This window comes from Pristis pectinata, chromosome 14, assembly GCF_009764475.1.
Source record: "Pristis pectinata isolate sPriPec2 chromosome 14, sPriPec2.1.pri, whole genome shotgun sequence".
Classification (NCBI taxonomy): Eukaryota; Metazoa; Chordata; class Chondrichthyes; order Rhinopristiformes; family Pristidae; genus Pristis; species Pristis pectinata.
The window spans coordinates 43,449,060-43,474,261 of record NC_067418.1 but is presented as its reverse complement, the minus strand read 5'-3'; the positions used below and the strand labels follow the sequence as shown (position 1 = coordinate 43,474,261).

At 40.0% G+C, this 25,202-nt stretch overlaps 1 protein-coding gene across 7 annotated transcripts in view; it reads right to left on the bottom strand.

Moving 5' to 3' along the window:
- The window catches only part of LOC127577845 (activating molecule in BECN1-regulated autophagy protein 1-like), a 340,012-nt gene that overhangs the window by 62,800 nt on the left and 252,010 nt on the right, over nucleotides 1-25,202 (bottom strand). The gene's annotated exons all lie outside the window — the stretch shown is intronic.

Genomic DNA, 25,202 nt, shown 5'->3' with positions numbered 1-25,202 from the left:
TGAGCCAAGAATGATAGTATACGACAATAAATAACAATGCTTCATGAAATTGATTTTTTTAAAATAAGGAACAATGTCAAATGGCAGCTTGCATCTAGAATCTATAGCATCAGAAGATAAAATGCTGTGAAGTGTTCCACAGGGGTATCTTCCCACTCAACACAATGTGCATCATAAAATTAAACATCATTCTAAATTAAGAGCAAAGAGTACACAATAAATCATGGCAGCAAAAGACATAACCCATGATAAACCCCTTCCCTTATACAGAGACTATCAATGGTTACGGACAGAAATGGACCAGCGATCTGCTCCCACTACTTTTGGTGTGAAATATCAATTATTCCCTGTCCTTGAAATACACATAATCTTAAAAAAAAGTCCTCGATTACTTTTTAATGAAGCAATAATAATTTTCCCTCAAACCAATTTGACTCAGTTAATAGCAATTTATTCTTTAAGTAAGAGGCTGTAGATTTATGCCCAACTCAAAATTATGAGCAATTACTCCAGGTTGCTACCCTTGAGCTAGGAGGAGCTGGCAGTAGATCAACAGGGGTGATGCCCCATGGATAAAACAAGTGTACAACATCCTACTTGGCTCTCCCAACAATTCAGACATGCTGAAAACTGCACATCACAGTTCAACCAAGGGCAAACTTCTCACCGAAGGCTGCATTCTTCAAAGACAGACCAGCTGGGAATTCTCTTGCTGCTGCCTTGACTAATTAACAATCATCATTTGAAAAGATGTGCAAACTAAAATAAATTTCAATAATTCTCATTCATTAGAAGTCAGCTTTCAAATCTGGTCTCCACCTCCACTGTCCCCAACATGCAAATTCTGTGAGGATAGCATCGCTCTAAAAAAAAGCACTGAAAGAAAGAAAACTAATTTGAACAAAATATAATTGTACTGTGACAATCATGATGAATATCTCAATAGACTGAACTTTCAGTGTGAACTGAACACAAGGGTCACTGCAGATACAAAAATCCCAATACCTGTGAGGAGAGTTTATGCAAATTTCAGCACGGCATGTAAAGCAGTGAATAATAAGCTGCCATCTTCAGTTAAAAAATGCTGTACACTAAGGCAGCACACTCTCAAACAGCTGACAATGCCAGCCTCCGCACTCTCCTAAGGACAGGCTCCATGGTGAAGCATTGTGCAGGTACCTGCAATGCTCTTCGCAATAACACAGGGGGATGGGATAACTCAGCTCCAGACCCTGGATGGCATGTTTGCTATTCATTTCCAGCACTCAAGTTTTGATAAATCAGAAATAATAATTAATCCACATTAACCAAAGATTTGCTGTGTATGGCCAACTTCACCTTTCATAGTGTCGTTGTTGTCCATTATTATTTCCACTACACTTATTGGGGTTTCTCAGTGAAGAAACCCCATGAGATGAGTTAGCTAAATAAAACACCATGTTTCTCCTTGAATTGTTGCCTAAATGATTCAAAACTGTCTGCTACTGCTGACTCTATTTCAGACCATACCTCAACAGCTAAGACACTGTTTCTACCAATATTCAGATCTCAAAATGCACAGTATATATTTTTTAAAACTAAATCAATAGCTGGTTCCAATCCAATTACATTCTCTATTGGAATGTGAAAAGGGAACAGGCTACAAACAGAAAGTAGGTTTGAAAATAGTTACCATTTTTGCACTTTAGTCATCGAGTCACACGGCACGAAAAAAGGCCCTTCGGCCCAACCAGTCCATGCCAAACCAAGGTGCCCATCTAAGCTAGTCCCATGTCCCTCTAAACCTTTCCTATCCATATATCTGTCCAAGTGTCCTTTAAATGTTGTTAATGTACCTGCCTCAACCACTTCCTCTGGCAGCTCATTCATATACGGACCATCCTCTGGGTGAAAAGGTTGCCCCGCAAGTTCCTATTAAATCTCTCCCTTCTCACCTTAAACCCATGCCCTCTAGTTCTTGATTCCCCAGCCCTGGGAAAAAGACTGTGTACATTCACCCTATCTCTGCTCTCATGATTTTATACACCCTTATAAGATCACCCCCCAGGCCCCTATACTCCAATGAATAAAGTCCCAGCCTGTCCAACCTCTCCCTATAACTCAGTCCCTCTAGTCCCAGTAACATCCTCGAAGATCTTTTCTGCACTCTTTCCTGCTTAATGGCATTTTTCCTATAGCAGCGTGACCAAAACTGAACACAATAGTCCAAATGCGACCTCACGAGAATCGTGTTTAGTCTAATATTCAAGAAATTTTAATAAAAAATGAATCAAAAACTAAAATAATGGAGGAGGGGTCAGCAAAAGGTGGGGGGGTTCAAGCAAAAAAGGGGTAGGCACAGAGAAAATGGCACAAAGTTAAATTTCTGCTTCCAGGAGATAAATGTACACTCAAGGTAAATTCAATGCCAGTTGATCCCCATCTTCACCTTGTCAATGACCAGGTTCACTAAAGGCTGCACAAAGACTGGTCAGCTTGGAAAGATTGCTCAACACTGCAGGCCCAGGTAGCAATTCCCTTCTTTGCCTCCTCTGGCAAAAGTCACTGTGTTGTCAGGGAGGAGGAGGATTAATGATAAAGGGAAAATAATGCATATGATGTCAAGTTAGTCGTTAATTTTATACTTGTGCAAAAGCAGCCAAATGGAAGTAGGACACAGATCTGCCATGATCTCACCAAAGAGTAGAAGAGACTCCAGAGATGAAATCAACTCAATAAATAATGACCGGCTAACTAGAATATGCATGCCAACACAACGTAGCTTGTTTCCAAATTCCCTTCCATTTGCATGGCGAAACTTGCTCTCCACAGTGTTGATGCACAGTGTCTAACCATTCCTGGTCGGACAATAACACAGCCGTCCTTGTGCCCAGAACCCTGTGAGTGAGTTTGCTGCCATACTTTCCCCTCTGAGAGCACAAGCTGGCTTGGTTTCATTTCCTCACCCTCCCACCACCACCTACAGCGTAGGCTTGCTAATTTATCTTAAAAATCACCATTTGAAAACAATTGAAGGTATATAAAACTATGAGAGGCATGGATAGATAACCAGCGTCCATTTCCCACAGTAGGGTGTCTGAAACGAGAGGGCATAGTTTTAAGGTGAGCGGGAGGTTTAAAGGGGATCTGAGGGGTAAATTTTTCAAACAAAGAGTAGTTGGTCTCTGGAATGAGCTGCCAGAGGAGGTGGTGGAGGCAGGGACAGGAACAACATTTAAGAGGCATCTGGAGAGGTACTTGAATGAGCAAGGCACAGAGGGATATGGAATTAATGCAGGCAAGTGGAATTAGTTGAGATGAACACGATGATCAGCATAAATGTGGTGACCATATAAAAGGTACAAAGCACTGAAAGCAGTAATCTTCAGCAAAAATCTGAAAATTGTTCCCTACTTTTTAAAAACCATAAACTGATTAAAAACTCCAATGCTGTCAACAGCACAATATAGCCAGCTTTACACACAGCATAGCATTGATCATATTAGGATAGATTGCTGTGCAGTTTACTAGACCGATAGCCAGAATGATGCAAATTAACTTCATTAGCTGTCATAATTACATGACCACAATGTTAAATTACATGGGCAACACTCAATTACTGCACAATGCACAGTCTTCCATGGAGCCACAAGAGACTGCAGATGCTGGAATCTGGAGCAACAAACAATCTGCTGGAAGAACTCAGCGGATCAAGTAGCATATGTGGGAGGGAAGGAACTATCGACATTTTGGGTCGAAACCCTGCAAGGACTCCTGATGCAGGGTTTCGACCCGAAATGTCGACAATTCCTTTCCTCCCACAGATACTACTTGACCTGCAGATTGTTTGTTGCACAGTCTTCCATGGTCAGCAAACCCTAATTGTGTTTTATAGGCACCATGAATCCTGGCATAACAAGTACTCTGCAAGGACACTGCTGCACAGTAATACAACGGAAGAAAGGAGTTGCACAATTGACTGAAATGGCATCCATTAAAAGCGGTCATTCTAAAGTATTTTGCTTGCCTTGGGCTAATCAGTTTTAAAAAGCCTACATTTTAAAATTATATTTATATAGTACCTTATCATGACTTTATGGAAATACAAAAAAAACCTCAGCTTACCGTACATTTCACTTTTATGTGAAGTGATGTATTATATAGACAGATTTCTATGTCACGATCTTACAGCACTGGTTATAAAGTAGAATGTTAGCCAGAACACCAAGAAAACTAACTGTTCCTCTTGAAATTGTACAGTTTCCTTGAACATCTTCCCGAACAATCACAAATGGGTAGCTTGTAGCTCACAGAGCATATTTTACAATGCAGTTTGCCCTCAGTATTACACTGCATTGTCAAGCTAATTATATATGATCAAGTTTAAAGTCTGGCATTGGAGGTGGATGGCGAAGGCTTGTGTCTGTAACCTGGCTGTGTCTGTGATTAGAGTGCTCTTAACTTATCCTTTTCCATCCATAACAACAGATAAGCTAGCAGTTCTTTCAGAGATGATTAAAATAAATTGTTCACATTACACGTGCAAATTTAAGGGTACATTCATTTCTCCCCATTTCACTTACTTTGATTTGGTTTGTATGCTTAAGGCTCCTACATTCAAGCTACTATTACCCGAGCCAAAATTCTGAATGAAATTTGTAATTAGGAAAAACAGTACATTTGAAGACTGCAGCTTTACATTTAACACATTAACATTTCTCCAAATGCATGTGCACACACACTTTATTAAGGACTAGCAGACTACTTCAGCAGTTTTAAAATTAGTTTCTCCTGATATCTGGGCATTGCAGGGAAAGCTACTGTTTATCACTCATGTTAAATGTCCTTCAGAAAACTGTGCATCACCCCCTTGAACTGGTGAGTAGATGCTGCTCGTTAGCACTGTTGAAGACAGCTTCCATCATTTTGCCCATGATTGAGAGCGGATTAATTGGGTAGTAGTCAGCTTGATTGGATTTCTCTCATGTTTTGTGAGCAGGACACACGTGAGGAATTTTCCACCTTGTCAGGAAGATGCCAGTGTTGTAAATGTACAGGAGCAGCTAAGCTGGAGGCTCAGCTAGCGCTGGAGCACATCTTCACTATTGCAGCCTTTGTTGTATTCAGTGGTCTCAGCTGTTTTGTTTAAGGGAATCAAATTGACCGGAAGCAGTCTTCCCTGACAGCGTGGACCTCAAAACAAAGCCAGGATGGATCGCCCATTTGGCCCTTCTGGCTGAGCGCAGTTATCAATGCTTCACTCTTTAGCACTCGTGTGCTGGGCCCCACCATCATTGAGGATGGTAACATTCTTGCAGCTTCCTCTGCCCATTATTTAATGGTCCACCACCATTCATGACCAGATGTGCTTGGACTGCAGAATCCTAATCTGATCCACTAGTTGCCAGCTTGTTTAGCTCTGTCTATTGCATTATTTTCACTGTTCAGCACACATGTAATCCCACATTTCAGCTCACTAGGATGGAACCTCGTCATATTTTGCTATGCCTGGTGCCACTCCAACTTACCCATGTGCACTCATCATTGTATCAGGATTCACCACCTGGCTTGATAGCAATGGCAGAGTGAAGGGTATCCCATGCAGGGGTTACAGATTACGGTGGTGGTGCTGCTTATCATCCACAGTACTTCATAGATGCCCAATTCTGAGTTGCCAGATCTATTCTACGTCAATCCCACTCAGCCTGATTGTTGTGCCGCAAATGATGGTGGAGCGTGCGATTTCTGTACGAAAATGAAGTCTACATCTAACAAGTTCACACATCCCAGTCCAGATGAAGGGTCTCAGCCTGAAATGTCAACTGTCCATTTCCCTCCACAGATGCTGCCTGACCCGCTGAGTCCCTCCAGCGCTTTGTGTGTTGCTCCAGATTCCAGCATCTGCCATATCATCAAAGTGGAGAGATTCACACTTTGGAAATCTTCAACTGGAGTCTGTATTTGCTACACTAGGTGGCAGCCTATTCCAGACATTAGCTATTAAACATGTCGTCACTGCTCAAGCTGCACAAAGCCCACACAATAACTTTATTTCGAAATAGTACAGCCCTTGGAAGACCATTTAATTGAAATCTTGTTTTATTCTCCACTGATATCCAATGAATGGAATATTTCCTCAACTGTTTATGTATCAGATTTCCAGCATGTTTTTGATACCTGATCCTTTTATGGAGTGCATGTATCCTCTGTGGGGAAAAAATATCCTCCACCCAATGCTTTTAAAACATCAAAATAGGTTAATTGAAAAACTACGTGGAATAAAGAAGTAGTTTCCAAAACACAATGTCATCCAGCAATGACTGGCAAAGCCTAATGTGAAGAGTTTCGGTTTCATTTTGAGATCATCTCTGCACAAAAGACAACCATATCTTTAATGCATCCTTATCCCCTACCATTTGGATTTAAGAACAAAAGAAATAGAAGCAGAACTAGGCCAGTTGTTCCCCACGCGCCTGCCATTAACTAAGATCACGGTTGATCTTTTAGTTTGGCACCACTTTCCTGCAATAACCCCATATTCCTCTAATATCCAATAATCTCTCAATTCCCGTCTTGAATATACTTTATGACTGAATTTCTACAACCTCCTTCGGTGGAGAATTCCAAAGAATCCCAATCTTCTGGGTGCAGATATTTCTCTCATCTATGTTCTGAATGGCTGGCCCCTCACTTTCAGACTGTGACCCTGCTTCTAAATATCATCCCTGCACCCACCCTGTTAAACCCCAGAGGAATTTTGTAAATTTCAATGAGATCACCTCCCATTCTTCTAAACTCAGCAGAGTACAGGCCTAGTCTACTTAATCTCTTCTGATCAGACTCTCTTCTGCCCCCCACCCTCCCTCCCCTCCCCCCCCAAAAATCTCAGGAATCAAGCTGGTGGTCCTTTGCTGAACCTCTATCGGAACTATATGCTACCTTCGTTAAGGAGACTAGGCCAGTACACAATATGCACAATCACCAGGATATAATTAGAACACTCTTGTTGTCAAATACTCTTGCAGCAAAGGCCTACAAGCTGTTTAACTTCATACATGCTTGCTGTATCTACATGTTAACTTTCGGTGAATCGTGAAGGACATCCAGGTCCCTTCGAATCCTTTCTTTCTACCAAAAGTGAACAATTTTACATTTTTCCAGATTACATTCAATCTGCCATGTTCTTGCCCACACCCTTAACCTGTCTGTATCCCCCCTGGTGCCTCTTGGCATCTTCCTCACAATCCACATTGCTACCTAGTTTTGTATCATCAGCAAACTTAAGTATATTTTACATTGTCCTCTCATCCAAATCACTCATTTGTGTACAGTTGGGGCCTCAACATTGATCACAGCAGTCCCCAACCAGACACACCCTCCCAGATCCAAAACTGACATGCACTGTTTTCTGTCAATTAACCAATCCTCAATCTATGCCAATGTAAACCCTTGATCCCATATGGTCCAATGCTGTTCAATAACTACTTCTATGGTCTTACTGAGGTCCAGTGAAGCACCAGATCCACCAAATCCTCCTCATCTGTTTGGCCACTGAAAATCTTGAAAACTTCCAATAGATTTGTCAAACATGACTTCCCTTTCATGAATGCAGTCACCCCAACTTCATTATTATTTTCTTAGTGCTTGTTAGCTCTGCCTAAGTAATAGATTCAAGCAATTTGCCCCACTGCTGACGTCAGGCCAACTGCACTATAGTTCCCAGTTTTCTCTCTCCCTCCTTTCATAAACAATGTGATGACATTAGCCAGCTTCCAATCTGTGGGAATCATTCTGCAATCCATAAAATTTTGGAAGATGACAGCCAGTGTATCCACACTCTCAATGATCACCTCTTTCAAAACCTTAGGATGCAGGACATCAGTGCATGAAGATTTCTCAGCTTCCATTCCTATTAATTTCATAAGAACATAATAATATGAGCAGGAATAGGTTGTCCAGTCTTTTGAGCATGTTCCACCATTCAAGATCAGGATTGGTCCCCTATCTCAGCTTCATTTTCCAGCACAATCCCTAGACCCCATCATTGTCTTAATGTCTGGAAATCTATCTACTTCTGTTTTGAATAAATCCAATGACCGAGTTTCCATAGCCCTCTGTGGTATAGAAACCTGAAGATTCTTCACCTGAGTGAAGAAATTTCTCATCTCAATCTCAGCTGGTTTCCCCTTTATTCTGACATCGTCCCCCTCAGTCAAGGGAAACATCCTCCCTGCATCTTTCCTGCCAATCTCTTTAACGAGTTGGAAGCTTTGATGAGATTTCCACTTATTCCTCTCAACTCAGTCCCAGCCTTCTCAGCCTCTCTTCACATAGCAAACTGCACCACACCCCACCCCCACCCCAACAATGGAAACAGCCTAGTGAAGCTTCACAGCACTCCCTCCAAAGTACATCATTTCTTAGGTAAGGAGACCAAAACTGTATACAATGCTCTAGGTGCAGTCTCACCAAGCTTGCTGTTGAGAGCAGAATGGAAACATTGCTGCCATTGAAACTTGCATCAACCCATGCTGCTTCAATGCAGGATCATTGCAGTGTCACCAAGAACACAGCAACTTGTGGCAACTGAAGGGCACATAGAGGTGTGGACTGGCACCAATCCCTTGCTGATGTGGACTGTTCTGCCTTGTGACTTTGCAAAAACAGGACCCTGCCATTTTCTTTCTATAAGTGTTGAGAAACCACTGCACTTGTGCTGTTATCTCAAATTAAACTTACTGTAGAAACTGCAAGCTGGCAATTATGAACCTCGTTAATGACAAGACTTGCATTCCTGCAATGCATTCAGCAGTGAGATCTAGAAAGAAAACTGTTGAGTTTTCCCAGAATTGTCTTTAAAATCTTACAGTACTCTGCCCTCCCAATTTTGTCTTTTTTTCATTGTGCCTAATTTTAGTCTGCTGTTCCATTACCTTCACAGCTGTGCCCATTTCTTTCTCTATCCTTAAACATCATTGGTTATTGTTTAATTAAATAAGTGTTTCCTGCCAGAAACTCTGCTCTCCATCCCTCAAGTTTCACCTCTCCTGCAGTCTTAAGTGCAAGTTTATGCAGATAATGTGTAACCATAGCTTCTTAGTTAAACCCGACCTGAGCCTCATGATCTCCATCACCAAACAGGATGCTCACTTCCACTGCTGTAAAATCAGCTGCAAACTTAATCTCTGCCTCAACTCTTTAGCCAATGAAATTCCCACCTCTGACTCTGCAACCTCTGAGCCAGCTTATCATCTTGCGGTCTCCATAAATTTGAGTTTACCCAAATATCTGTTGTCCATATTAAAAGTTATAATGCACCATAATTACTAATAAATCCAATAAGAAAACAAAAAATTACGAGAGATTCTGCAGATGCTGGAAATCTGGAGCAACACACACAAAATGCTGGAAGAACTCAGTGGGTCAGGTAACATCTACGGAGGGAAATAAACAGTTGACGTTTCAGGCCGAGACCCTTCATCGAGACTGGGTTGACTGTTCATTTCCCTCCATAGAGGCTACCTGACCCACTGAGTTCCTCCAGGATTTTGTGCGTGTTGCTCAAGGAAACAAGGAATTTTTCTTTCCATAGACTGGTTAGAATATGGAACTCATTACCAAAAAGAAAGTGGATTCTTGTAAAATTGATTAACAAGCACATGAGAAGAAAGGGAAGAAAAGGTCTACAACAAAATAAACACAAGAGGCAGTCATGTGGAAACACCAGCAGCAAGAATGGCCTGTTTCTGTATAATTCTATGCAATACAAACTTGTACAAACACCCTCGCACACACTGATCTACACTGGTTCTCAGCTGGACAATGACAAGTGTAAATTCTCCTAAGCTTGTTTCATGTCCCTCCAAGGTCTCACCTACTTTCCTGTAATTTCCTCCAGCAACAATGATTCTAAGATCTTTGCACCCCTCCAATTCTAGCTTCATGAACATTCCAATTTCCATCATTTCTCCTGAACCCCAAACAGCGCTCAAACTCTCCAGACCCAACACAGCAATTCCCTACTGCAATCTTTACTGCTATGTGTCAACTCTCCCCTCTTTCACTGGGCTTCTGTTAAGCTCACATGATGCTGTGTGTCAAGTTTTATGTGACAACGCTCTTTACCCGAAGATATTTCTTTATGTTAAAGACACTACATAAACACAATTAAGGAGATAAGCTGATGGTTCCTCTACTTACAGGAGTTAGAGGTATTCTGCTCCTCACCATATCATTAACAACTTTAACTCAAACCACAAATTGAAAACAATGAAAACATCGCTGTGATGCAAAAATATAGCCACTCTGCACTGCAAATCCCTTTTCTTTTAAATGCAAGGTTCACTTATTTCTTGCCTAACAGCCTAAGTTCTTTGAAAACAGACATTCAAATTATTTTAAAATAGCTTGTTTGAGTTCACTGAAGTCAACTACCATGCCAGCTCCTTCCTCAGCCCACTGCATAAGCCAATTTTAACTTGTGATTGATAGAGTGTTATTGGGCAAGATTGATTAACCTGCACATTTTTATATGCATACGTAACTCAATTGTGAATCCTTTATATACTGCATATATGCTGTTTTAGAAATGTTGTCGATTTTTTGTTGAAAGACTAGGGAGTGAGGGGCTGGTGGGGAAGTGCAACTGTTGGTCACTTCCAGATTTTTTTAAGCATTTTAGTTTTATATTAGGACATACTAAATCCTCTGGATCTTGCAACCTGATTCAGATCATTTGCCTTGCTCCAAGGTAGGGGTACAAGACTACTGCATTGACTTAATGATCCTACCTCTGAGACAAGGACCAATAGATTTGAACATTTACATGGAGTCTTTTGGCATTTGTGTCACCTCAGTCTTATACACAGATTTATCTCTCTCTCACGAATGGGCTTGGCCGTTTCTTTGGATTAGTTGCTTTCTGCTTACAATGTCACTAGTATTCAAGAAATTAAACCCTGAGTGAACAAACAAAATCAGAAATGAACAAGATAGCAAAAAAATGCTTCAAGGGGAACAATTAAAGGGCAATTAAAGGTCTTCAGAGGTGCCATGGTGGGGAGGTTGTCCCCTTTAGGGTTTGATTTTCAATCATATTTCTATAAATCATTAATCTGAAAAGTTATTGATCAATAACAACCAATGACTTGGTGTTACACGCAGTTAAGGAACAATTACCCGCATGCACTTGACTGTGGAATTCTACAAACATTTTACAGCAGTGCCTTACAATGGACAGATTTGTACCTAACTTGCTTATTTTCATTATTATTTCAGCAAAAATAAACAATACTACACAAGAAAGCCATTCTGGTTCATGGTCAGGTCACCTCAGTGTTGTAGAGAGAGTTCTGTTTACATTTCTCAGTACCACATGGCCACTACCTCCTGAGGATATTAAAGCAATTGTTTCAAGGCAGCTTGGAAACATCAACTGCTATTACATAATGATGATCTGCCTCAGTGATATAATTTACTGAGCAGTCCTGGGGTGAGTCATCCAAGGCATGCAGCACAGACATTGAAATTTCAAGAATGGCAGCCTAGGTGGGGAATTATAGAAAGGATAAAATAAAAATATTCGGGTGGAGAAAATGGGAACAAAATCTAATGTATAACCTAATGATTATGGTGCTGATGCCAGTGTTAATGGATACACATTTGAAGAATAAATTGAAGCTAACATTGTCTCTGTGCATATCTGTAATACTGTGGTACAGAATGAGCATGGGAACAACTTGCTTGCAGAGTTCATTGGAGACTAGATATACAGAATCATGAAAGTGGTCCCAGAGAGACAGAGCATTAATTTGAAGAATAAATGTATTATAATTACAGAACCAGTAAAATAGCCATGTTCATGTTCAAGAGTCTGCTTCTTTTTAAACACAGCCAGTATTCTGGTTTTGGGCTGCACTGGCTGTGGTTTCACAAACTTGTCACTGTACAGCACTTTAATCTGTGTGCACAAGCTATGCCCATCAGTACTACTTTTGTACTTGGTCATTATTAAGTGTATTCTGAAATTAACTGTTGTCTAACGTAGTAACAAAACACAGACCTCACATCATCACCATTGCTGTCCTGTGTGTTACATTGGCATCATTTCTTCTTTTAAAGTAGCACCCTGTATAATGCAATATCATTCAATACAATAGATTTCCTCTTCTATTATCTATCCTGCCAAACTCACTTTTCAAGATATTGGGGTAATCAGGACAATTTGCCTCATTCATTTGTATCACTTACTCTTTCATAAAATACCATTAACAGCTATCAGCTATCTCCCAGGTCAAAAGATTGTGGGACTGATCATGATAAATGGAAAATAAAAAAAAATCGCAGATGCTGGAAATCTAAACAAAAAACAGAAAATGCCAGATGTACAGCAATATTTCAGGTTAAAAACTCTGTTTTCCTTTCCACAGATGCTGCCTGACCTGCTGAGTATTTCCAGCATTTTCTGTTTTTAATCTGGGATCATATTATCTCAGCTGAATTTCAATTTCCAAAGTTGTTACTGGATGTGCTATTCTTCTTAGATTAAATTAATGCTTTACCTATGAGAATAGGAGAGAGAAAGTGAGATAGGGATATTTGTGGAGTTTGAAATGTGAGAAGTGGTACATTAAATGAACTGTTAACAATGCCTGTTATATTATCACTTTATAGTACATGCTACTGGTAACGGTTTTAATCATATGGAGGTAGAAGTGAAACAGGAGTGGGCATTCTAGACTTGGAGGAAAAAAACACAGACATTGTAATTACTGCCATTTGGCTTTATTCAGAAATGTCACCATTATATTTGGGGAAAATAAGATGGGTAGTTAATAAACAGAAATACCTTTCTTCAATTGTATTTGAATTATAAAAATTCTAGGTTGCCAGAAAGCCAAAAACCTTTCACATGAAATGAAGTCCTCAAGTTAATGCTATGTGTCAGACTTGCATTTGTACACACTTTATTTAACTAAAACCAATTAAATCTCTTTCTCTCTCTTTCCACCCCCACTCCTCCCAATAATCGATTAGGAATTGAGTGAATTGAAACTAAGTTAACAAGGAAAACAGTAATTTCCTGGCGCATTTTCTTAATAATCCTGTTTTATGACAAATTTAATACAAGTGTTGCTAGCAATATCAAGAGGAAAGTAAAATATTCTCAAACACAACATGATGGAGCCAAGTCAACACTTATCTGGACATAATCAATAATCCAAGGGACTTCTACTGCCACCGTTTATTTAGTCAACTCCTTGAAGCTTGGTAAACTACTGAATTTCTACAGTAAGGTCACATAGAACATAGGACAGTACAGCACAGGAACAGTATTTACAGAAACTTGAAGTATCATAGTGCCTTCAATATACAACATTATTACACAAGAGTTTAATCGGGCAAAAACTGACAGGGTGATGGAGAAGAATATATTAGTAGGGACAGCTGGAAGTTTGGTCAAAGAGAGAGGTTTTGAGGAGGGTTTTAAAGGAGAGTATCAAGATAACAGGTGATGATACCGGTGATTAAGGTCAAGACACAATTGCAAAGAAGCAGCAAGAGAAATAGGAAATGCACAAGAGGTTTAAGTCATTGGAAGGTTGTGTAACAGGAGAGATACACACAAAGTGTTTGTAGCACAGAAACTGTCCATTTTGCCCAATAGACCCTACTTTTCACATTTCACCCCTCTGGTTCTTAACCTATTTGCCTGAGTGGGACACATTTGCAGCTCTCAATGTGTTCTGTGGGGTACACACACAAATTGCATTCAGTGCATTCATTTCAAAAACATTTTGTATCCGTCACCCTGTGGGCCAGAGTAATGTAATCCAAAAAGACTGTAGATGCTGGAAATCTGACTAAAAACAGAAAATGCAGGAAATACTCAGCAGATTAGCCAGTATCTGTGGAAAGAGAAATGAGAGTTAGCATTTCAGGTCTGAAGACTCTTCGTCAGAACTCTGGGCACAGTGGTGTGCTGATGGGAAGTGTGTGGTCCATGATTTGAGAACCATTGATCTAAATTCAACAACATAGCCTTTCATTCCTTTCCCCCCCATTTTGTGATTTAGATTCCTTTTAAACACAATTCAGCTGCTTCATTCAACTGTACCTTATTGCCAGGAATTCCACACTCTTACCAATCCTTGAATAAGGGTTTCTCCTGAATTCCCCTTTCGTGATTCAAGATTATCTTGTAATTATGATTCTGTCTTGTTGCACGAAAAGTTCTATGCCTATCCTATCACTTCCCTAACCTTAAAGGTCACCCTTGATTCGTTTGTTATTAAGAAAATTGGTCTTAATAACCTGCATTACACCTTTAAGTGATCTATGCATCTCCATCTCCAGATATTTCTTTGATTTTATCTAGATCCTCATCTTTGAAGAAGCTTGTGGTTTCCATTCTTTCTATTAAAATCTTGAGATTTTCTATATTGAAGCTCATTTGCCTTTATATTCCAATGTTGGAAGTTTTTTGATGGCATTCAACATTTTATTGTATTAACCAGTTTCCCCAATTTGGCAATGAGCCACATATTTTAAGGATACATTTATGATTCTTTAGTCCAAATTGCTGATGTAAATGTTAAATGACATTAGTCCTGCACTAATCCAAGTGCAATATCAAGCATTTACCTATCTAATCCCTACTTTTATTCTATTTTGTAACTAGCTTGTTACTGGTCACCCAAGTCCACATGTTCTGACCTTAGTTGTCAATCTACCCACATTTTATTGAAGGCTTTTTTCAAATTAAACAAAAATATAACACTCACTACATTTATTACCCCATCACACCTTTCGCCTATCACTCCATTACTCGTTGCTTCTTGGAATGGATGTTGACTTTTGTTTTTAAATATATATTTTCCAATTTCTATTACATCTTTGATTAAGGGCTCAATTAACTTGCCCGTAACCAATGTGAAACTAATTGGTCCACACTTCTCTGAAATTGTTTCATTTCCATTTTTATACCAAAGTTACATGAACCGTTCACTAGCCACCCAATCATTTATTTTAATAAAAGAACCTTTGTATTTACAGAACAGTGTCTCTACAATCTCTTTCCTAACTTATTTTACGATGCATGATGCAATCCTTTCTGACTATGCACTTTACCCTCTGAATAATTTATCAACTGCATACCCCTTTCTGTCTTAAAAATCTTGGTATAATTTTTATTCTTTTCCAATGTCATGTGCACTAGGCCCCAGGCTTTACACCAGATATAACTGATGTACTTCGAAGACCTACTTCTGCCTGCATATCTAGATGAAGATCCAAGAACAAGTCATACCCAAGTTCCTCCATCTATTACCACACCAAACGCAGAGAGGGAGCAGAAGGAAGACTGAAGATTTTGTGCAGCTCTCAGTTGAGTCCACAATTTATGGTTTAGTTTGTACTGAAACTGAATTATACCATGCACAAAAACGTGCAGCTACACAACATAATGTCCTGGAAAAGATTGTTTTTAAATGATATATTTCATTCGGTGAACCGTGAGTACTGGAACATGCACTAATTTTGAGAGAAGTTAGTTGCCCACATGTCTAATGGAGTTCATTTGAGCTTTCACGATGCCAGCAGCTATCAGGGTTATTTTGACACACCCGTCCCATGGCAGTCTTCATCTGTTCACAATGGGGACTGCAGCAATATTCAGCGCTTATAGTGTTGAAACTATCTTCACATCTTGAGGATTTTAACTTTCCACTGCCTACCATTTCTTTCAATACAAGATACTCAGGGAGCATCAACCCCTGAAAGCTGAGGACATGAAACACTTTCTCCTCCCTTTTCCCTTCCATCCTCCAGGACTACGCTCAGTTTAGAGCCTTGCATATGTAATTCTCTATCTTGGGAAGACCAAATGCAGATGGAGAATTGCCTTCCTGATCATCTCCATTAAATGCATGAGGACTAACCCAATTTTTCTGATCTTTTGTCATTTTAATTTTCAACGTGAATGTAAATGGCATGTTTGCAATTACTGTGAAGAAAACAGCTAAGAAAGGTAACAACTGTAAAGATCGACCACTCTAAGCTCATTACGTCCAACCAGAAAATTGAGGTTAAAATGGAGATCCTTAATTGTAATTACTCTTATACAAACTGTTGGAGGTTTGCAAGACATCTCTATTAAGGACTCACCTTTTCAAATTAGGAGCTCCTGTACCTACAAGGGAATACTATACTTTACAGTCAACATGAAAGATTGGGTTAGTCCTCATGCATTTAATGGAGATGATCAGGAAGGCAATTCTCCATCTGCATTTGGTCTTCCCAAGATAGAGAATTACATATGCAAAGCTCTAAACTGAGCATAGTCCTGGAGGATGGAAGGGAAAAGGGAGGAGAAAGTGTTTCATGTCCTCAGCTTTCAGGGGTTGATGCTCCCTGAGTATCTTGTATTGAAAGAAATGGTAGGCAGTGGAAAGTTAAAATCCTCAAGATGTGAACATAGTTTCAACACTATAAGCACTGAATATTGCTGCAGTCCCCATTGTAAACAGGCAATAAACACTTCTCCGTAATTATGCCTGAAACACTTAATGATCTTGTGGGAGGTACAAAAGACAGAGAGCATTTTGTTTTTGAGTTTGGCACCTCAAGGACATACAAGCGATGGCATTTCTGTGCATCCATTTTCTTGGACAGAATGCTTTTTAATCTGAAAAACTGAATCCAATCAGTTGGCAAAAACAGAAGTATAACAACGTTTACCTTTTTAAATGCTAGATTGTATCAACTGCTCCTGATTAAAATACCATAGCAGCAACACACAGCAGTCATGATGACAATTTAGTGCATATCCAAATAAAAGTGCTAATTATGTACATCATTATTCTGATAATGTGAAATCATCTGTACAGATTTATATGTAAGATAGCAGTTTTCTTCACAATGTCCTGCCCAGAGCAATGCAACATGACTTAGCCTGCATTCAACTCCCCAAGGACGGCAGAGCTGAATTCTACCATAACCTATTGTTTGTCTTTTTTTAAAAAAGAAAAAAACTAATATATTTGAGCTTCACACAAGATAAACCACATAACAAAAGGCCAAAACTGTGCTATTGCAATTAGCAGTGACCCATAACCCTGTACATAAACACATCTTGAACAATCTGTCAGTTGGTCCTAACTAAACTAATTAGGTGTGGTAGAGATGGGCTTTCAGTAAAAATATGAAATGCAATTATAATTTAAAATGCTTTTCTGTTGGTGCCTATTGAAAATAAGCATGCAGGTGCAAGTGACAGACTGTACAAGTCTGTGGATAGGTTTACAACACATGGGAATATTTTCATAAATCTGATCACTGCGCCTCAAATTTAATGATGTTATATTAATGATGAGATCTACAACAAAATCCAAGCATGGGATTAATTTACTCATTACTTAATATTTTAGGATTGTACAATTCAGTTTTTAACTTATATTTTTGGTGATATGCTTTGCTCAGAAGGCGAGGCAACTTACTTGCTGCAAAATTAATTTTATTTCACTTTTATAATGTTACCTTTTAGCATTTTAATATCAGGAACAAAACACAAGACCACATACCCACTGAATCTCCCATTACTCTGGATTTTACTCTCCATCTTTAAAATCCATCCCTGGACTAGGCTTTCATTTAGTTATTCTCTCACAATGTGGACAATTCCTTTCTTCCTCAAAGGCCTGCAGATCATTTCTTCTGTTTAAAATGCCATAAAGGCCCAAGTAATTTTTACCATCTTCAAAAGACATCAATAAGCCAACTGATGGCTTGATAAACTGTCAATAGTTTTGCTTGTGGAAACAATAAATGGGGATTGCTTATACTCTGGTCAAATTATTGCATGACTTTTACTGTGAGAATAACAATATCTTGCATTTATACAGCATTTTTAACATTGCAAAATGTTCTAAATCATTTCACAAGAGTATCATTGAACAAAAGTCCATTGCAAGCCACACAAGCTAGAGGTAGGAGTTCTGGGAAGGTTGTAGAGAGAATTACAGACCTTAGGGCCTCAGCATCTCAAGGCTCAGCTGTGAATGGTGGAGTGATTGAAGTCGGTAACTTTTAAGGGCACATTGCTGGAAGAGTACAAAGATCTGAGAGATGGAGGAGATTACAGAGAAAGGTCAAGGGCAAGACCATGCAATGATCTGATAACCAGGATGTGAATTTTAAAATCTAGACATGAATTAGCTGATCAGCAGCGCAGTAAACACAGAACAGGAACTTGGTGGGAGTCAGGGTGAAGACCACAAAGTTTTGGAGGACCTCAGATTTTACAAAGTGTAGAATTAATGAAGGGCAACCAGGTGTGTGTCAGAATAGACAAGGATAGAGTTGACTAGGTTTTCAAAGATGAGCTGAGACGTGGTCAGAGTGGGCCGATGTTACAAAGATGCAAATCGAGGCCGCTTGAAATGCCTGCAAAACTCATCTTGGGATCAGAGAGGAAATCAAGGTTGCAAACAGTCTGGTTCAGTTTCAAACAGATGCCAGGGAGAAGCATGGGCAGTGGCTCAAGAATGGCATCTGTGACTGAGACAAAAGACAATCACTTTGGCTTTTCCAACATTTCACTATTTTTGATCTACCAATTCTGTCCATTGGAACAGCACTCAAACAACTTCGAGGCAGCTTAGGCATGAAGGGAAGTGGAGGCAAGGTGGAAGTGAACATCTTCGTGCTGCACATGGAAACATGCTGTTTTTGTTGATGCTATCAAAGGGCAAACTGTAGAATAGAAAGGAGGAGAGGGGGCAAGATGATCCGTTCTCGCCTCCTCCTATTTCTCATTTGCCTATAGGGGAGAGCAGAGGCAATGCTGTGGGTACAGAAAGAGATGCAACTACAGATGACTTTCTGGCTATGAATTGATGGGTCAAATAGAACATGATGTCTCACTCAGTTAGATGCTATTGAACAGGTGCAAGACGACGATGCGTGGACAGATATGTCAAATATTGCCAACTGGTTGAAACGGATGAGGGGGAAGAGACTTACTACAAAGGACATCAATAGTGACTTTAATAAAAGCTGTTTCAGAACTGCGGTAGGGCCAGGCACCTCAGAGGAAAGCTTCAAACTGAGTCCCAGGACAACAGGCACACATTTAGGATGTTACAATGTGGCCAAGGACTCAGGAGAGGAAAAGAGGGTTGGAAATTGTGGGATTGTTTGCAAGGTTAGAGGGATCAATGGCTGGTTCTTAGGATAGTAGGTCCTTCAACAAGATGGACCAGATCAACAGATAGAGAATACAGGAAGCACTATTTTTTCCCCCCAATTCCAAGGTTAAAGCAGCCTCTCTACTATGCTCCTTTGACCTGGCTTTGTAATCTTTGGTCCAAGTAAGCAGTTGGAGCAATGATAGTAGCCCTAGTGGTGATGATGATGATGATGATGATGATGATGGAGGGTAGAGCTAACCGCTCAGCCACATATCAGCTCCTCCGTGACTCATACTTGTTACAGTACATCTGTTCTGAACAGGGCAGCCCAGTGGAGCAGCAGGTAGAACTCCTGCCTCACAGCACCAGTTACCACATTCAGTCCTGACCTCCGGTGATGGCTGTGTGGAGCTTGCACTTTCCGGGACTGTGCAAGCTTCCCCCAGGTGCTCCGGTTTCCCCTCTCGTCCCAAAATTTGCAGAGTGGTAGGTAAGTTGGCCACTGCAAATTGCTCCTGGTGTGTAGATGAGTGGTAGAATCTGGGGAGAGATGATGGGAATCTTGGGAGAATAAAATGGGTTCTGGCAGCATTAACGCAAATATGGGTGCTTGATGGTTGGTGCAGACTCTGTGGGCCAAAGACCTGCTCCATCACTTGACAATTTGTGCCATTGAATTAAATATTCACCTTCAGTCTACCAAAACCAGTCTCAAAGTAAATTCACCCCATTCTTCACTTTACACCAACCTGAGCTCAAATAAACAAAGGGAAAGTATCATTTGAGAAAAAGGCTTATTTAGAGGTAGCATCCAGAAGCAAGGCCATAGAGATGGCAATAATACTGGAAAAGGGTTTGGGAAATGAGGTCTGTTCAGCCAAACGAGGCAAAAGGTCCAACTCCAAATTTGATGAGGAACAGCAAAAATCTGCACAGCAACAAAAAAAAACTCAGTGCTCTGGAAATGCATGGTAAATGAGCCAGAAAAATTAGGAAATGATCATGTATACAAAGCCCCGCTACGTCTTCAAAAACAACAGGCAGAAAGGCCAACTCCGGAAATCTATGGTAAGATACTCAGATACTCCACAAAGATCAGCATCGCAGGTTATCCCCTCACGTGAATCCTCAGTCTCTTGGGTCAGGATCCAAGCTCGGCCCAAGAGGAGGTGGAGGAACACTGTGCTAACTCTCCAGTTTTGTCTTAAATAATCAATTCCATTGATTCAATTATACACCACAGAAGGTGCTATAATAACATTTGCACATGCAATAGGCATAGATGTATATACAACATAGTAATTTCCACTATGCTATATATAGTTACCATAGTGTATAAAGTTCATACAATGTACATGTAAATTAACTGAATTTCTCCGATAATCAACTTGCATATTTAATCATTTCATTTATCGATCTTTCAGAACCTGCACCGAGAATCAAAAAGGGATCATGGATGAGAATGAAAAGCAAACCTTTAACTTGTCTAGTTGACAAAGTAATATCTGCTGTCCTAAATTACTTTGATCTCCCGTCCTCTCTTTCCTTTTCAGAATTTACATGGATCACATTTCCAATGCTACATTCGTTGAAGCATTAGTTTAAGCAGTGTAAAAGTACACAGCACCATTACATTTAGCAGTGGGTGCTTATGAATTTTAATGCTTTTTAGTGGATTCCAAATCCTTACCTTGGTAAACAATCCTCAGATTAATGTTTTTAATAGCACTCATTAGTCTCCATGGTTTCCACTATTTAGAATAACTCTTAAGGGAAGTGAATCATGCCTGCAATTTGCATATTTTGCTGATCAAATGCTGTTGGGTACATCATATACTTTGAATTTCACTCAGTGATACTATTTTCCTCAAATACATAATAACAAACATAGTATTTAGTAAAATGTTAACCTATTGATGGCTGGAATTAAATACAGGCCCTTTGGATATATGGGCAAACAATGAATCACCCAGTAAATTCATTGTCACCAATATATTTGTCAGTTCAGCTGCTTACTAATATGCCACAATCTATAGACAACTTTATCAATTAACTACATTCACTCAGAATAATACAAATGACCAAAGTAGCAAGGTTCCCAGCATACACTTACTGAATAATGTGAACAAAAACAGCCATGAAGAATACAAGTCAAGCTAGGAATATAGCATACTCACACAAAGCCTGGCCCATTCTCAGAGTTTAAAGATCATTGTGCCTTCCCTTATCTCCAACACTTCCTTTCATTTAATGTGAGCAAAATTAATCAAAATTCTATTTCTTTTTGTTGGACACAATTTTCAATGGACACAATTCAGTACGTTGGCAAGCTTCAAAATTCATACTTAGATGAAGCTAATGAGGGGGGAGGAGCTACATTATACAGCACTGTTCAATTATTTTGCAATTAGAACACAGTCAAAATAATACAAACAGCTTCAATTGCTAGGAGAAAGAGAAAGCTTGTGTTTCTTGTGCTCATTTTGACCTGTGGCTCATTATTTTTTGTAGCAACCATTCGGAATGCCAGCACTGAACAACTCATCAAGTGTTTGGCTTTTGCATCAAACTGCTGTTTGGGAAGGATACTGTACAATTCCTAGCTCTTCAGTCTGGGAGGCATGGTAGAGTTAGAAGGAGATGCAGTTATATAAATGAATATTGTTATTTAATGCTTAAAATTAGAGTGGAGATTTTGAGGTGGTGCAGGGTGGCACAGGCAGTAAAAATCAATCTCGCAGAAGTGGGGCACAGTAAAAACTGTTTGCTAACTACTCAAATAATTGATGAGCCCATCACCATAGCCACGGGAGGGGCAAGTCAGATGAGTCATCTCAAAACCATGCACTTTCTTGAACAACTCTGATGGAAAAAAAACCATGAACAGCATGCCTCGGTTCTAGCCACACTGCCTCTGAGTTGACTGGGTTCAGTTTCTGCAACAAGACTAAAGCACATAATACATCTTGACCCTCATGGGAACTGGAGTCCACTGTTCAACCACTTGAGCCAATTGCACTCAATTCGATCATGGCCAATTTGCATCTCAAATCCATTTGCCTGCTATGGGTCTATGTCCCTCAATAACCTCTTTCACAAAAATCTATTAATTTCATTTGAAGTTTTAACTAAGTTTGGGTGGTGGTGGTGGGTAGGAAAGGAGAGATAAAATTTCACTTGTACCCTCTGAATAGCGCTGTTCAATTTTATCACATTTCCTTGCTGTAGACGCCACAGGAGGAAATAGTTATGATTTCTATTTTACAAAATTCTTTAATCATCTTAAACACCTCCATTACATAATCCCTTAATGTTCTGTACTCAAGAAACAAGCTGTGACTGAAAATTCAAAATTCTGGTGACTCCATGCTGCATTCCCTTCAAGGTCAATTTGTGCTCCCTCTGATGCAGTGACTGCAACTGTAAACAATATTGAAGATATCAGCTAACCAGAATGTGAAAGAGCATCACACCTTCCACCCACACACTCCATTGATGGATAAAGTGGGATGTTTTAGAAAGAGGCCACGTCTCCCCTCTGGTAGGTCAGGTGGTTTGCTGAGGAACCCACATCAGCCGTTGATATATGCAGTTTGCCTTGTGCTCTGATGTGACTTGGCTCTTTCAACCAATACCCCCAACATAAACTTAAATCTCACTCCTCTGCCTTGGATCATGCACTATATAAAATTATTTGAGATGTCAGCTATTATCAATATAATGGTGAGCCTTTTTTTTTGGTGTAGCTGTCACTTCGAAGCACTACAGATTAGTAAAAGGGAAGGACAGTTCAATCAGCAGAATTTCAATAAAATTCATCCACTGCAATCATTATTCTCTAGTCTTCTGTCTAAAACTGCTGCTCAGTGGGTGCTGAGAACAGATATCTCGTGTGAAATATTCAACAGCATCAGCAGGGCAGGGGGTGTGGAATCAGAAAACCGTCCCAAGGATGGTGGACAGCTGATCTCAATGTATGGCCGCTATCACCCTGTGCAAAATGCCCACTTTTATGAGCTTCTGAGCAGCTGTTCTGTTGCATGTAGGCATGAAGCAGCAAATACAAAAGCATCCACAATTACAGATGATTCCTTCAATTTTATAGGATTGCAGACAATTCCAACTAATTAAAAAAAAGCATAAAATGTGTCATCAATTTGTAGAAGCTGATCATTTTGTTGCTACAGTTACGTAATGTACTTGACAGCTGCAACACCTTTTGGAGCACACAGTTAAGGATGCTCCCCTGTTGTCTTTTACAGTTTCAACAATATGGATTAAATAACATACTCACAATTAAACATCTCTTAGTATTTATGAGGCGAAAAAGGTTTTAATATCACCTTTGTGCTTTAAAATAATTTAAACTTAATATTAGTAAGATTTCAGAGTCAGCAAGTCCCTGTGAAGGTAAGAGGCAAAGACAGTAAGTTTAGGGAACCCTGGTTAATGAAGGATGTTGAAGGTTTGATCGGGGAAAAGAAGGAAGTGTATGTCAGCTAAGGGAAATTGGTATCAAATGAGCTACTTGGGGTTTATAGGGGATAAAGAGAAAACTTGAGAAATTAGGAGTTAAAAGGTGCCTTTGGCAAGTAGGATTAATGAAAATCCTAAAACCTTTTATAATCATATTAGAAGCAAGAACTAAGGAAGGACCAGGTCCCTGTTTGTATTGGGAAGGAGGAAGTGTGAGAAATATTGGAGCATATTTGGGTGGATAAATCCCCAAGATGCTAAGATGAAGACAGGGAGGAGATTGCTGGGGCTCTTTGCATCGTTGCTAGCCATGGGTGAGGTCCATGAAGACTGGAGCTAATGTCGTTCCTTTGTTCTACAAGGGTAGTAGGGATAGGCCTGGAAACTACAGGCTGGTGAGCCTTGCATCAGTGGGAGGGAAGCTGTTAGACAAGGTACTGAGGGACAGGATTTACATTTGTGTTGAAAGGCAGGGAGAGGTACAGGAGTCAGCACAATTTTGTGTGGGAGAGATCATGTCTCAAAGTGACTGAGTTTTTTTGAGGAGGTAACAAGAGAGATTGAAGGCAGGCTGGTAGTTGTTATCTACATGGACTTTATTAAGGCTTTTGACAAGATCCCACGTGGTAGGTTAGTCCAGAAGGTGAAGGCACGAGGGATCCGAGGCATATTGGCAAATTGGATCCAAAGCTGGCTGGGTGTTTGGAGGTAGAGGGTAGTGGTGGATGGATCTTTCTCTGACTGGAGGTCTGTAATAAATGATGTATCATGGCGATCAGTGCTGGATCCTTCGTGGTTTAAAATATAAATAAGTGACTTGGATGAGAATGTGGGGGGTTTGATTAGTAAGTTTGCAGACAACACAAAAATTGGTAAAAGATAACGAAAAAGGCTGTTTAAAGATACAGCAGGACATAGATAAGCTGGAAAGTTGGACGGAGCAATGGCTTATGGAATATAATCCGGAAAGCGCGAGGTAATGCACTTTGGAAAGTCAAATTCTGGTAGGGCATTTAGATCAAATGGCAGGGACCCTAGGAGCATTGATGTACACGAGACCTGGGGTGCAAGTCCATCGTTCCCTGGACATGGTGACACAGGTGAATAAGGTAGTGAAAACGGTAGTTGGTATGCTTGTTTCGTAGGTCAAGGCATTGAGTATAAAAGTCGGGAGGTCATTTTACCGTTATTCAAAACATTGGTTCCTCTGCACTTACAGGACCGTGTGCAATTCTGGCTGCCACACTACAGAAAGGATGTAGTAGCAATAGAGAGAGTGCAGAGGGGATTCACCAGGATGTTGCCCAGAAAGGAGGTGTGGCAAACAGCCACGAACATAGTGAAGCACAGTCATCTGATCGACATCCAGTTATATCACTGAGAGAAAATAGCAGAACCAATGCTGACACAGCTCTATGAGTTGACTATGAGTGCAGGCAACAGATAAAGATGTTCTGATAAGAAAAGATATTGTAACGGACAGTCTGATATATTGCAGATGTGCAGACATCCTGACAATCACTTTAACAACCAATTCTGTGATTATGGTACAGCACCAGC